Source organism: Chionomys nivalis, chromosome 4 (assembly GCF_950005125.1).
Source record: "Chionomys nivalis chromosome 4, mChiNiv1.1, whole genome shotgun sequence".
In the NCBI taxonomy this organism is placed as follows: domain Eukaryota; kingdom Metazoa; phylum Chordata; class Mammalia; order Rodentia; family Cricetidae; genus Chionomys; species Chionomys nivalis.
Window position 1 is genome coordinate 74,864,676 of NC_080089.1, and position 15,368 is coordinate 74,880,043.

At 36.6% G+C, this 15,368-nt stretch overlaps 1 protein-coding gene and 1 pseudogene across 1 annotated transcript in view; one reads left to right on the top strand and one right to left on the bottom strand.

Annotated features, from left to right (window-relative positions):
- Positions 1-15,368, top strand: part of Bmp5 (bone morphogenetic protein 5) — a 122,350-nt gene that overhangs the window by 27,310 nt on the left and 79,672 nt on the right. The window lies entirely within an intron of this gene.
- Positions 2,442-3,257, bottom strand: LOC130872619 (NADH dehydrogenase [ubiquinone] iron-sulfur protein 8, mitochondrial-like; annotated as a pseudogene).

The window sequence follows — 15,368 nt, forward strand, 5'->3', positions numbered from 1 at the left end:
GCCATCTCCATCCCAGATTACCTCCTAGGAGTCTAAAATCTTTTTACTGGGAGAAATGGCTCAACCAGGCAAATAGAATAATCAGCATTTATGCCATGTTGTGTTAAGATAAACGATCCAAAGTTTTATCCAGAAGGTGGATAGAAAGCATGTTAAATGCCTTCAAACCGTAGAGGCAGAATCATAGAAACGGTCACAGGCCTTTGTTCTCTCAGTGCATGCGCTGTTCACAAACACATGTGCAGCCAAACCTGATTTATCTTGGGAAACCATTATTGATCACGAATTTTAACTTAAGAGAATTTTTCTTGATTAAACAAAATTGCATTGTTTAAAATGTAAAATTACTTAGGTAATACATTATTCTGTTTTGTTTTGTTTTTTGAATCAGGCAGCCCTACGTTTGACTCTTGGCCCAGGAATTTTGGAAAAGCCTTTTTCACGTATTCACTATACATTTAGTGAGGGATCACTGGGTGATGTCAAAGACTGTGTCTGACAGAATATAATACCAGATAAACTATTTCTGTCCCTTCAGACTAGGATTCCTCTCAGTGAGAACGAGAGTTCCTCCAGAATGTTGAATGAAATAATTACACGTAACCTTCCTTTATAAATTCCCTAATTAAGTTATTCTAAGACAAAAGCATCTACAAAGTAGACAGACTGCAGTTTACTCCTGACATTTAGCTATTAACATTGAAGTACTAAAACCTGAAACAGAGATGCTCTTTAACAAATCCATCAGTTTTCAAAATATTTATAGACAGCAACTTAATTTATTATAGACCTTACCTTAACTTAATCTTTTCCTGAATGTTTGTGTTTACCAATCATCTAGCTCTTTAGAAACAAAGGCAGCCTGATCTCTGTGAAATCTAGCCTTTAAGAATTAATTCAGAAAACAACGTAACTCTGAATTAAGGACAAAATGAAAATTACAAGCATAATCAAATGATTGATACAATATGCAAGAATTTGAAGATTTAGCTCCAATTGACAATATAGAGATAAACTATTAGCAACTTAGTTGGTTAGGTTTACTGATTTAAGAAGTAGTTTAGTTTATCTAGTTTTACAAAGGTTAAATATTTAAAAGAAACTGTTTGAAAAATTATATGTTTCTTCCAAGCAGTGTAATAAGATATCCAGTGTACCTTAAAATCTAGTTATTTACCTAAAAATAATTTATCTTGGGCTGAGGATGCAGAGCCACCAGCAAGAGTGCTTACACAGCCTGCAGGAAGCCCCGACTTCGGTCCTCAGTGACACGTAAACTAGTGTGGAGTGCACAGCTGGTGGAGGCAGGGGGCTCAGAAGTTCAAGGTCATTCTCAGCTACACACCAAGTTCGAAGACAGTATGCGGTGCATGAGACACTGTCTCATAAGCAGGTGAACAAACAACATTCATATCTTGGATGCCAAGAAGGTGGCCCAATGAGTAAAGGCACCAGACTTCAAAACTTCAAGATGACCTGGGTTTGAGTTCCCAAACCCACAGGATAGAAGAAGAGATTTGCTTACCGCAAATTGTTCTCTGGCCTCTACATGTACACACACACACACACACACACACACACACACACACTTATAGTACACACCAAATTTAAAGAAAAATAAACATTTTAGCTAACAATATTGGAGAGAAATAAAGAGGTATCTTTACACAGTATAATGAAGTGATGTATATTTGTCTTATTTGTCTTTACTTATTTTATTTTTATAATGTTAGTGGTCAAAATCAGGGCCTCACACATGCCACACAAGCACTCTATACTGATAGGCCCAACCTCAAGTCTTTAATTTTTTCTTTTTCTTTTCTTTTTATCTCTTTCTGTCTTTTTGTTTTCTTTTTTTCTTTTTTTGAGTTGCCTTTGGGGCAAGAAAATTAAGAGGGCCTACTACATTTTCATTATTTAATTTAAAATTTTGGTTTAAAATTTTCCAAGACTGCTATTCACGGTCCAGGAGTAGATTTAGAGATGTGTATTTTTAAGATTCAGCACCCGGTATAAACAAGGAGTTAAAGTCTTTTTGGTTTTACAGTAAAGAATGAATGGGGGAAATAGTCCTTCTAGTTAGTTTACAATATTTTAGCTTTTGTATTTAAAGTTTATATAAATGGATGGTTTGCTCTTTCAGCTGCAATGAATTTTACATAGTAATGAATGCAATTTTAGACTTAACACATTCCGAAAGTCCAAGCAAGTGCTTACTCAGTAGGCAGAGGTTGGAAGATTTCTAGTAGATCTTGACAACTTGGGCTATGGGGTGGGAACCCGTGTTAAATAATAACAAAAAGCAACAAAAATAACATCCATTGAATCGGGCAACTTTCCTAAGAAGCTCAGCTCCACAACTGGATTTTTTTTGGGGTAGGGTGGGAATCATGGCTTCTTTACGGGCAGCAGGGGCCACAGAAATGAACCAAGTGGTCAGGTCACCGGGACATGTGTTCAGCCTGGATATTGGCAGAGATCTCAATCACCCACTTGTCCTGACTGTTGAGCAGCTTCTCTTTGTTGTACAGCATCTCATGTATCTCGGTGGAGAACTCAAAGTTGGCATCCTCCATGATGGTATCGACAGGGCAGGCCTTCTGTCAGAAACCGCAGTAGACACGCTTGGTCATGTCGGTGTCATAGCATTGCAGTCTGGCGGCTGCCATCGGTTCTTGGCTCAGCCTTGACAGTGATGGCTTTTGCAGGACAGATAGCCTCACAGAGCTTACAGGCAATGCAGTGTTCCTCTTGAGAAGGATAGCAGCGCAATGCATGTTTCCCTTTGAAGCGTATACTCAGTGGTCTCTTCTTAAATGGGCAGTTGATGGCGGCAGCTTGGGGTCATGCACATCCTTGGAAGAGTTCTGTCCAATGAGAGGCCGAGCTGCATGGTCAGTCATGAACTTCAATGAAATCTCAAGCTCCTGTACATTCACATTCTTGTAGGTTGCTGCTGCTGCACTACTAAGGAAGCTTCAATCACTGAGATGTCCTCTGTTCCTGGCCTGGACCATGGCCCATGGCAGCATGAACGAGGTTCGATAGTATGTCTTGGGGGCTCTCTGACTCCTTCCCTGGCCCAGGTGTGGGTCCTCCGGGAGGCCCAACTGGATGTTCTTACTTGGACAGAGTGGAGGAACCTTGATGACTGCTTTATGCTCAGTTAGGATCTTAGAAAGGTGACTTCTCAGGGGGAAAGGATGGCTAAGATAGGATTGTGTCTTGGAACTAACAATGAGTTGAAGTAGGTTCATCCTAAGAAATTATAACTATAAAAAAAAATTCTGAGGGCATTGAGAGGAATCACAAGGTATTCAATTCTCAACTAGAAGAACATTTGAGTCCTTTAAAGAAAGCAAACCTGCAGACTCTCTCACAATGTCTAAACGAAAGAAAATGTGGCATAGTCATAACCAAATCAATAGAAGTCGACTCTAAGATGATATATCTAGTCACATCAAGCTTAAGATGTTAAAAAGCACAGATGAAGAAAATTATTAAAAGCAGCCAGAGGAAAACAGATACACTACAGTCAGTAATGCAATGATTCAAGTGATGGCCGACTTCTCATCTCACGTGATGGAAAACAGGTGGCAAATGAGCAGAATCTTTAAAATAATGAATTAAGTCAAAGAAGAACTTCAATATCAAAATATGGGTTGAATAAACACATTTATTTTATATGAGTGAAAATGGAGATTCTTCAAAGTAGGAAAATAAGAACTGTAACATAGCACAGATAAAAACTCGAGGGTTTTGGAGGTGGAAGTTTGGCTCAGAGGTTAAGCAAACATAACACTCTTGCAGGGGTATACAGTTCCAGCACCTCTGTCACACTGCTCACAGCATCTTGTAACTCCAGCTCCAGGGAATCCTGGCCTCCTTGGCACCTATACTCATCACACACACACAAACACACACACACACACACACATGGGGGAAAGAGAATTATAAACAATAAATATAAAATTTTAGTGTATTACCAGCACCAGCAGAATATCTACCTATAATCCATAGATACATTATACCAGAAGATTAATCCAGAAGGTAAAATATTAACTAATTTCCTTATAAGATGAGAAGTAAAATGTGACTGATTACTAATACTATCTAATCAATATTATACTGTTAATCCAAGCCAGAAAATAACCCAAAAGAAATAAAAGCATAAATGTTCAAAAGGAAATGAAACAATCTATTTTTGGATAATGTAAGTATGTACAAAGTTTCCAAAGATGGTCCGTAAAAATCAATAAAAGGAAGAATAAAATTCTTATTGTAAAAATTATAATGATAGTGAAATAAAGATTTGAACAATTGAATGGCTGTATCAACTTTAGGACTTAGAGAGCTCAACCCCCTTAAGATGACAATTTTCCTTGAGTTTATTCATAGATTCAATATTGCAATTGAAATGCCCAAAGGCTTTAAAGAGATGTAAATTGATAAACTGCTCTTAATTGTTCTGTGCGAATGTGAGTGATCTAGAATATCAAAATAGTCTAGAAAAGGTTAGAAGATTTTTTTTTTACCTATTTCCAGAATTTAGAATAAAGTCACAATGATCAAGAGTGCAGAAACAAAAAGAATAGGAAGCAGCAGCAATAAAACAGTATGAAGTCCCCAGAGAACCTGATAGAATTATAATGGTTCAGGAGGAAAGGAACTTACAAATATCAAAGATCTTCTCAACAAATGTTGTTGAAACAGCTAGGCAAACTACAGAGAAAGAAATGTACTTCAACCACTACCTCCTACTGTCTAAGTTACTTAGAGATAAATTGTAGTACTTCATGAAATGCTCAAGCAACCAACCTCTTAAATAAAAACACAAAATTGCCCTCATGATTTAGAATGAAATAATCATTTAAAAATAAATAATTGGGCTTCATCAAAATGAAAAATTTCTGGTCATAAATTACTATTAAAATGAAAAGTAGGAGGTTGGGGAAATAGTTTAATTGGTATGTTTGCTGTACATGCATGGGGCATTGAGTTTGATCTCTAGTTTCTTTATAACAAGCCAGGACCAGCAACACCCACCTGCAAAGCCACAGTAGGGTGGCAGAGGCAAGAGGATGCAGGAGCTAGCTGGTAAGTCAGGATGGAGGATAGGTCAACTCCAGGTTAGTGAGAGATCCTTTCCAAAACCATTAGGTGGAGAGCAATTGAGAAAAATACTAGATGTTGACCTCTGGCCTCCACACACAGGCACACACATATACACACATACCCATGAATCTGCATGCACACATACATCACACACACACACACACAAATAAGATGAAAATTAAAATTAAAATGTGTGTTAATTTTATAAGCAAGTTCAATAATATAGAAATAAAATGGAACTGTTACTTCAAAATCCATATGATTGACAAAAATATGAGAAAGTATTCAATATTCAATGGGGGAGTGCAAATTCTAGTTACATAGATTAGAATAGCAAGCGTTAACCAAAATAGTTCCATGACTGGAATTCTTGCTGATTACTAGCAGGACTATTGCATTATTTGATTGTTTTGGAAGTGTTTAGCATGCTTCACCAAAATTAAGTATGTGCCTATTATCAATTCATTAGACTTAGGCATCATTCAAGAGATACAAAGTCTGTGCTTATAAAAGGATTTAAACTAGAATATGTATCCCAGATTAATTCATCCCAGCCTCCAGTTTGATATGAGCACAGGTCTATCATAGGTTTACACAACATGCATGTGTTTGCCATATTCACAAAGTAGAGTAGGAGCACCAAGCAAGAATAATTAGGCTCCTGTGTTTGAATGGGACTGCATCTCCAAAACATTGCCGAGGAGAGGCAAATTCTATCCTGACTGGTATTTCTCTATCATGATTATATTCATTTGTTCAAATTCATCAAATCATATGCTTAACATCTGTGTATTTTGCTGCATTTGAGAAGGCATGGACAGGTTTGATTTTGTCCAAAACCATCTGTCTTTTAACACTATTTCATTAAATATTGCTTTAAATACTTTTGGGGTATTTTTCAGATCTGGACCTTCTTCAAGTCATTCATATCTCCAATCACTTGTCTCACTAAGGAAAAGCTCTATAGTCTGGGGAGATGGCTCAGCTGTTCAAGGCTAGGCTCACAATCAAAATGAGATAAAATATGCCATAGATAAAAATGCCAGCATGTACTTTACGTGTATATTGTTTAAGTTTGAGTGTCCCTTAGCACCTGGAAGGGCCTCACAACATTGCAAAACAAGCATGCAGTTTGCATATGTGTGAGTCTGTGTGCCAAGTGGGCCTGCCTGTATGTATGTTGTGTGTGTGTGTGTGTGTGTGTGTGTAGTTAAAGTTTGGAGTGTTTCGATGTTCTGTTTGGTATGAATCATATGAACAATAGCTTCTGTTTTTCTACTCTTTTGAGTTCTTTTCTTTTGCCTAAATAGTCCAATACAACCACGGTCTAACTGAGGTGAAGAATATCATCAATTATTTAAAATATATTATAAAATACATTTGTGTTTATTTATATACTTTTTGTTAAAGCTTTTAAAATTGAGATTGGGTGAAATTATAAAACACAATCACAATGAGATGATATATGAATTATATTGTTTCTTGTTTGCTTTAATATGCTACATGAGTGTGGCAGTAAGCACCCCATGACACCGATTTGAGAGAAGTTTCTCTAGGGTAATAATAGGTCCAAAATAATGCGTCAAATGACCCAGAGAGGCTCCAGATCTGTAAAACACCTCCAGAAGGCTTTAAAGCAATATTTAATGAAATAACATTAAAAGACAGATGATTTTGAGTGAAATCAAACCTGTCCATGCCTCTGTCTTTTTTGCTCAATTCATTGTATTTTTTTTGAAGCACTAATACATTTATTGGGAACCAGGAAGCATAATACCTATTAGTAGACATAATCAGCCTATATAAGAACACTTCCTCTCCACCTCTAGTCAGTACTGGTGACTTCAGCACTTACTCAAGAGACAAATTCCTAGGAGACACAGATCATTTGCTCAAATAGAGACAGTGAAATGAGAAAATGGAGTGAAAAGGAAGGCCTGGCTTCTTTTGCTTATGCTTATACAAGGAAACACATGCATTTTACTGCTCAGAGAAAGGTGATAAATACATTTGAAAGAACCTTGAACTCCGGACAAAATGGAAGAAGAGGCAACTATAGCAGATGCAGCAAATTTGCTCAGAAGTAATTCTCAGCTCCACTAATAGACAAAAGGTATTGCAGGAGTTAAGTTTTCCTATACACATAGGTTATTAAATAAGTAAACTATATGATTGTTGATATTTCGCTTTCCTTTTTAAGAGCTGATTCGAAGAATAAATTTTTTCTAGAGAAATCCATCTCAAATGTAAAATGTGACTGTCTGACACTGATTCTGTGAACTGAACTCAGGTCCTGTGCAAGAAAAGGACATGCTCTTAACTACATTTTCTAGCCCAAACTTTGACAGAAGCCTATGTTCTGCTACATAAAGACATTCACTTCTTTAAGCTTCATGTAACTGGAACAGAGTAGTCTTCCCAGGCACAAAGTATTGACGCCTTGAATCTATCTTTGGGGAAAAAAGAGCCGATGAAGTTAGTATATTCATGGATATGCTTTCCTTGAAAAATCACAATGAACAAGAGAATCAGGTGTTGTGCTTATTTTATGTTTTTGTCCTAATTCATTGTATTTTACAAAGGCATAAATGCTTACTTCAAAACTTAAAAATGCCCAATACTTTATTTAGTGGCCAGGAGAGTTCTTACTATACCCTGGGTAGTTGGCCAATGAAATCTACTTTCCATTTATTTTTATTACTATATATTTGATGGGGGTCAGGTGTTAAGAGCTCCACAGCCTAGAAATGACCAACTGGCAGTTCATGAAGTCAGTAATCAAAGATGTCATTCTTCCTGTTGATCTGTCACGTAATTCCGTCAGACCTTATCAAGCCCCATGATGCTGCTGGATGTAGACAGCGTTTACTTCCAAATGTAAGTTTCTCTAGAGTGATGGGAGAAAGCTTTTCTTTATTGAATTTTATTTTTAAACAGACCTTTGTTCTTAAAATAGTTATGCATGCATAAACAAACAGTAAACATTTAAAATATTGATGTTATAGGATTTGGTTCATGTTTAGTACTCAATATAAACTCTGTTGAAGAAATGAGGTAACAGCAACTTTTGAGATTATTTTGAACTGTACTTCTTGATTTTCAAGCATAGTATTTAGTAAAACAATGCATTTGCAGTTTTTTAAAGTTATGGTATGGCAGTTATTGAACTCTTGGTGAATATGACCCACAATTAAATTATTTGTTCATTTTTTGGATGTTTTAATCTTTTATATATTTCCACTTCACCAACTTGTTAATTACATTGCTTTGTTTGGAGAAATTAAGTCATGTGGCTTATGCTTAGATACATATTTATATGGTCATAATTTCATTTGATATTTAAGAAAGAAGAAAGTCAATACTTCATTATGCCAAATCAAAACATATTGAAAACATACCCATGGTGGTATTGATTATATGCCTGTTTTCCAAAGTTTTAAACCAGGGCTGCTTAACTTCAAGTTCATCTCCCGCTCTGATTTTATATTTAAATTGAAAAGTGTTTGTAACTCCTTCCCTTAAATTGCTTCTGACAGAAAATTCCTTTCTTAGTCTTTTGCCATCGATGTGATTTTCAAGTGTTGTAAAGTTCCTTTATCTGTTGCTTTCCGCCTGAACAAAAGAAAAGCTATGATTGGCATTCCAGAAGGAAAAAGTGGGTGGGTGGAGACTGGACAGAATCCAAGCCTCAGACAGAGAGATGGAAAAATAGAACCATATCTCCCATGAGCCCTAAACAATGTGGATTAAAATGTGGCTCAAAAGTAGTGTCTATAGAACTGATTCTTGACAACACAAGTGCTGGCCTCTCATGGCTTCGTGTGAACACTTTATACCCAATAGGTGGTTCGTCAGCATGAATTAAGTGATTTAGTTAGTTGCCATTTGAGTCATTTGCATGTTGATGCGCAGGGCGGGAGAGGAGTCAGCTTTGCCCAGCTGAGCTTTGTCACACGTATGTGGGCAATCAGAGGGATTCTGTCCCTTCAGCCACCCTGTTTGTTTGTTCCATCCACAATACCAGTTGTCTTTAAGCTTCTCAGGAACTTTGAGGCATTATCTTCTCTTTGTTCTGAATTCGATGGAAGTCTGAGATAGGGTCTTGGCTTCCATAAAATTAATTGTGGAAAGTATCTCTAAAAATGAGGTATTCTTTCACTCATTATATATGTCATGCAAGATGATATTATTGGTGTTTGCATACTAGCTCATGAATGTAACTCATGAGTCTTATAACTTTCCATTATTTTTATAATTCTCTGAACTGTAAGTTATCTCAATGTACAAGCTTCATGAGTTCATTGAGATCTCATGACTAAACCTGGGCTTACAATGAGAGAAGACATTACAGTGAGTGTCGCCGGTTGACTTTCTTGTTCCTGTGAAGCTAGCTTGTCAGAAATTATTGAAATAATATTTTATGATTTTATATATTCATGTATGGAAGCACTTTAATTTTATTTAATATTTGGTGATATGGTTAGGTTGAATATCTAATTTTAGTATAAAGCTATTTTGGTTTCTTCATTCCTCCACAGTACGCTTGTTTTTCTTTTTGATTTCTAAAGCTTGTGGAATCTTTGGTTTGCCTCCAGGATCCTAAATTTTCAGAATTGTGTGTCCTGTAGTCTAAACATGAAGCAAACATTTTTATTCATGAAATTCATTATTTCAAATCAACGATTTTCTATTTTTTTCTTCCTCATTATTTATTGCAGAGACACTATTATCTGTGTGAATTTAGAAAACCATTCCCACCCCCTGTCTTTTAATCACCCTTTTCTATTTTCCTCTTTTGTGACTATTTTATTTTTTACCCCCCTTTATTAAACATAGTTTCTTTTCTCATAGAATATCATCTGAGTACTTTTTCCTTCTACTCCTTCCGGTTCCTTTCGACCTCCTCTCCCATCCAGATTTACTCTCTATTTTATTTCTTTTATTTGAAAAAAATTTCAGTCTTTCAAACTGAGTTTGATAGTCATATTCGTCTGTACCTCCAAGAGATTAATTTTGTCCTTCCTTCCTTCCTTCCTTCCTTCCTTCCTTCCTTCCTTCCTTCCTTCCTTCCTTTTTTTCTTTCTCCCTCCTTCCCTGCCTTTATTTCCTTCTCTCTTTTCCTAATTTGTGATATGACTACAATAGACTCTCTCTGTCTCTCTTTCTGTCTCTGTCTCTCTCTCTCTCTGTTTTGTTTTTTGTTTTTTCAAAACATGGTTTCTCTGTGTAACTACCCTGGCTGTCCTGGAATTCACTTTTCAGTCCAGGCTGGCCTTGAACTCACAGAGATCTACCTGCCTCTGCCTCCTGAGTGCTGAGATTAAATGACTGAGCACATTAGGCTCTCTTAACACTCAAATGTACTCATTAATTCTATTGCTGAACTCAAGTGTTTATGTAATAATACATATGCATTAGTTGAATTAATATTGAATAACATTAAGAATATGTATAACTTTAACAATAGTAGTATAAAAAAATGCATTTTCTGATAATTAATATGGAGTTGCTTTGGAGAGTCAAGAAATTGTTAAGCTTGAATTTATAAGGAGACTCTTCATAGATGAACTTTACTCTGTATTTTCTGGTTGACCTTAAATCCCACATAGAAGAGTCCAGGAGCGTTGCTAAACATAATGGACAATGAGGACTACTGAGAACTCAAGAACAATGGCAATGGGTTTTTGATCCTACTGCACGTACTGGCTTTGTGGGAGCCTAGGCAGTTTGGATGCTCACCTTACTAGACCTGGATGGAGGTGGGTGGTCCTTGGACTTCCCACAGGGCAGGGAACCCGGATTACTCTTAGGGATGATGAGGGAGAGGGACTTGATGGGGGAGGGGGAGGGAAATGGGAGGTGGTGACGGGGAGAAGGCAGAAATCTTTAATAAATAAATAAATAAAAAAAAATAAAACAACTGAGTCAATAAGTATAAAAAAAAAGAAGAGTCCAGGAGCACGGAACCAGATCAGCAAAAAATCTGAGACCATCTATGTGAGAGAACTGAGTTGAGACCAGCGGGGATCCCTTGGCTCACACTACAGTGCAGTCTCCTCTGATAAGATGTAAGGCGATCGTGTGAGTGTTTTATTGATACTGATACGCACTGAATTTTCATTAAACCATTCTAAATTTGGTCTCTAATTATAGAGGATGTCTTTTGGTATTGATGCAGTGATTAATCTCACTCATAATTTGTAAAAATGTGACACCAACAGTTGTTAAGCATGTCATAAACTGTGTATGCCAGTTTCCATCTTTAAATATAAGGACCGGCACATTAAGAGTTCACTCTCAATTTATGACAAGGGAAAATAGTTAGAAGAAGTCAGAAAACCATACTTTTTGGCATTTTATTTTTCCCCTTTTATTGAAAATAGGTTGTTTTCTTATATAACAGATCTTGATTACAGCTCCCCCGTATTCCTCCCAGTTCCTCCCTAACTTCCTTCCCCTCCAGATCCACTTGTTTCTGTCTCTCATTAGAAATGAAAAGCCTTCTAAAGAGGCAACTACCAAACATTTCAAAATAAAATATATTAAGATAAAACAAAGACCATCACATCAAGACTGGACAAGGAAAAGAGCCCCGAGAGCAGAGACAGGAATCAGAGCCCCATTGAGGTGCATGCTCAGGAGTCCCATGACAGCACTGGGATGAGAGCTGTGCTATTTACACAGAGGACCAGGGGAAGACCGCGCAGGTCCTGTGCTTGCTGCTTCAGTCTCTATGAGTTCATGTGAGCTTTGCTTAGCTGATTCCGAGGGCCATGTTTTCCTGCTGTCCTTGATCCCCTCCGGCTCTTACATTCTTTCTGCCTCTTCATTCACAGGGTTCCCCAAGCTCTCAAGGGAGGGATTTGATAGAGACATCCCATTTAAAGCTCTGGGACAAAAACCATATTCTTAGTAAGCAACTTTCAATAACTTTAAAGGAATCTTAAAATTTATAATTATACATATTGCACAAATATCATGGAAGAATTAACAAGTATTTTGTGTATAAATAAAGGACAGTTAGTGAGAAAATAAGACATTATTTTTAAAATATCTTTTCATCTTCTACAGTACACTATTCTGTAAATCATTTAGGATTTTATGAATTGCTCAAAAATAAAAAAAATACACTCTTTTAAGTAGCCTTTTCTTGTCTCCAAATGTAATAAACTCCTAAGGAATCATAACGATTCTACTAAGCTAGCATATATTTTTAAGTCACAACATAGTGTGCATCTAAAAATAAATATATGGAAAAGGGATTCTATGTAAGCTATTCTTGTTTGAGTTTTTCCCCCCCAAAATAAAGGGGATAAATATACTGTTTGGACTAATTTTATTTCCTGAGGCGTGAGCACAATGATTTAAGAAAAGGTGACTGAAAAGCTCTGAAGTCACTCCCTTAAACATCTGAAAAGGTACCTCAAGTCCAGATCACACGCAGTCACTGTGGGACAGGGGTTGAAGTAGGGACTGAGGGTACAGGAGAGGTGTCAGGCCGGGCAGAAGTGCTGTGCAGTCTTACAGTCTCTGGGGTGGGAGACAGGGCAGGTGTGCACCATCACCACCTGCAGTCACGAGTGGCATTCACTAAGAAAGGGGTCATGACCCATAGGTTGAGAAATGCTGCTGTAAACGTTTATTAGTTTTATAAAAGAGATGAAATACAAGACAAACAGGTAAATGTAGAACTGCATGGAGTCTCTTTCTCCGAAGCGAGTCCATTCTCAGGCTGGCACCATGGATTCATCCCTTCTTCCCCAGCATGGTGTACGGAGGGAAATCTTAGTTCTTGAGGATCTTTTGTTTCACTTGATGCATTTTCCAAAAGTAGGGTGTGTGTCAGTTTCTTTAGAATATCTCTTCCCTGCCAGGGCTCTTACTCTGTGAACTTTAGAGGTCAGTGAAAATCGTCACACTTCTCTGCGCTTTCTTCCGTGTGCCAGACTTTACTGAAAATCTTAGGGCGCTTTAAAGAAAGACCAGATTGAATTATAAGTCACACTTAAGAGTGCTATCATACGGATTTAACAGCTGAAGCAGCTAATTTGAGAATTACATTTGTCTGTTCGCTCATCTAAAAAAATTCATATACCCTTTAGTTATACAAACTCTGCCTTACACTTACTTCCTCTAACCCCCTAGAGAGCGTCGGAAAACAATAGAATTGTTAGCTTTTCAGTTTTTTCAAGGATTCTTTCCATGAAGTGTAATTCTTTTTTTTGAGTAGAATGTTGCTATTTTTTTCTAAACGAGTACTGAATATACTAAAGGTGTGATGTAGAAAGTCTTTATTATTACAACTACAAAAGCACCCAAACCGTAATCACTGACAGCTATAGTGCCTGGCTTTACTTGGACACCATTATGAGATGACAAGCAGATCATCTCTGGATTGTAACCAAAGGAGACAAGAGTGGATTTCAGCCTTGAGAAGGCGGGAGAATGAACTTTTATTTCTATTTTCTTTCACAGGGACACAATGACTGCATGACCTTCCAGTGTCTCGTACCCAAGCACAGCTACTAAATCAGCTGCTTCTCTGTCATCTTTACAATATCAGCTATTAGAGAGCCACAGAAGAATTTTAGAGGGAAACTCCCCAAACTTTTTGTTTAGGTGCAAGCTCTGTTTCGGCCCCACCTCTCTCTCTCTCCAGACCCCGCCACTGAGAAGCCCACAACTGGGGATTTTCAAAATACTTAGGACCTTCTACCTATGTTTGTCAGATAATCACAGATATTCACTACACATAAACTGTCATCTCACCAATTTCAAGACGTAAAGCGAAGCTGCTTGTCCTGGGTGAACTTACTATAGGCTATATCACTTTCAATTGGTTATAAATGGACTGTTTTAGTTTAAGAATTCTCAAGGTCATTTAGTGAAAACTAATGGAATCATATTGGTGATCTCTAGATGTGGGCAATTTATAAAAGAATCCAGCTTTTCCACCAGAAAGACTATGAGAACTAAATGCTAAACATTTACTAAAAGGTATCTATAAAAAAGTTGTGTCTTTATCTTGTTCTCAAATATCTTTTACACATTGATATCACAGTCCCTTATTTACAGTAAATCTAGTCACTCTTATTATGAAACCATTTTTTATTATATAAAATTTATTAATCAAGTATTATTTTCTGTACTATTCTATATTAATTTTAATATTAGTATTGGTATGAGTATATTATCCACAAGTATGAATACTTATTTAATCTCCAATTAACAATTACTTTTATAAAATGTTCACAATATAAGAAGAAAAGCATTTTCCATACACTGCACTACATTTAAATATAATGAGATGACCAACCTTTAGGGAGATAATAAATTTCATTGGATTGATATTTCTGGGCAATATGAGATCAATAAAACATGTAACCCTCTGTGGTCCACCCTGTAGGCATGAAATATTGAGAGAGGATGTCAAATAACTATTATTGCTTTTTGTTTACTAGTGTAGAATTATAAGCTGAGTTTTCTTTTACTCTACAATAAAAAATTTAAAAAACAAAGCCACATTGCTTTTTTTAGTTAGCAGAAATTTATTCTACATAAAGAAAACAATATTCTGATAATTAACTTTTTCTGATCATTTACTATTGATGTAAATCAAGAAACATATCAAGAAGCACACATGCAGAAGACAGATAATTCTCTTAAGCAAGTGCTCATGTGACAGATATAAGGCAACATAGTTATAGTGTAGGAAAAAGGAGATAACCCTTTGAAAAAGGACCACTCTTCTTGATCATCTTGGGCTCTTTCTTTTCTGTCTCCTTAACTACTAAGGTCTATTTTAGAGCATGCAAGGCTAATGATTTTAGAATTGAATAAATAAATCGCTCACGGTAGCTATTTTTAGGAGAAGCAAGATGAGTGAGGAACGTGAGAAAGAAAAAGGCAGTAATGTAGAGTCAGGGCTTAGCCTGGGTCTAGCAGCACGGGCTGGAGTTGTTAGGAGGTACTTGCACAGTTTGGGTGGAGAAAAATAGAGCCATAGAACATCAACAATGTACAAAACTTCTCTGTGACAAAGGAGGAAGACCAAAAATAAAATAAAATAAAATAAAATAAAATAAGACTTCATAATCATATCCAAGCACAGATTGAGATGTATCTCAGAAATGACCATGCCTCATATCCCGTTATAGATTATATCATTATAGATTATGGACTTTTATTTATTTTTTTTTACCAACTGTAGTTCTAGTGTATGTTTCTAATTACTACAGTAAGTGGTAAAATTA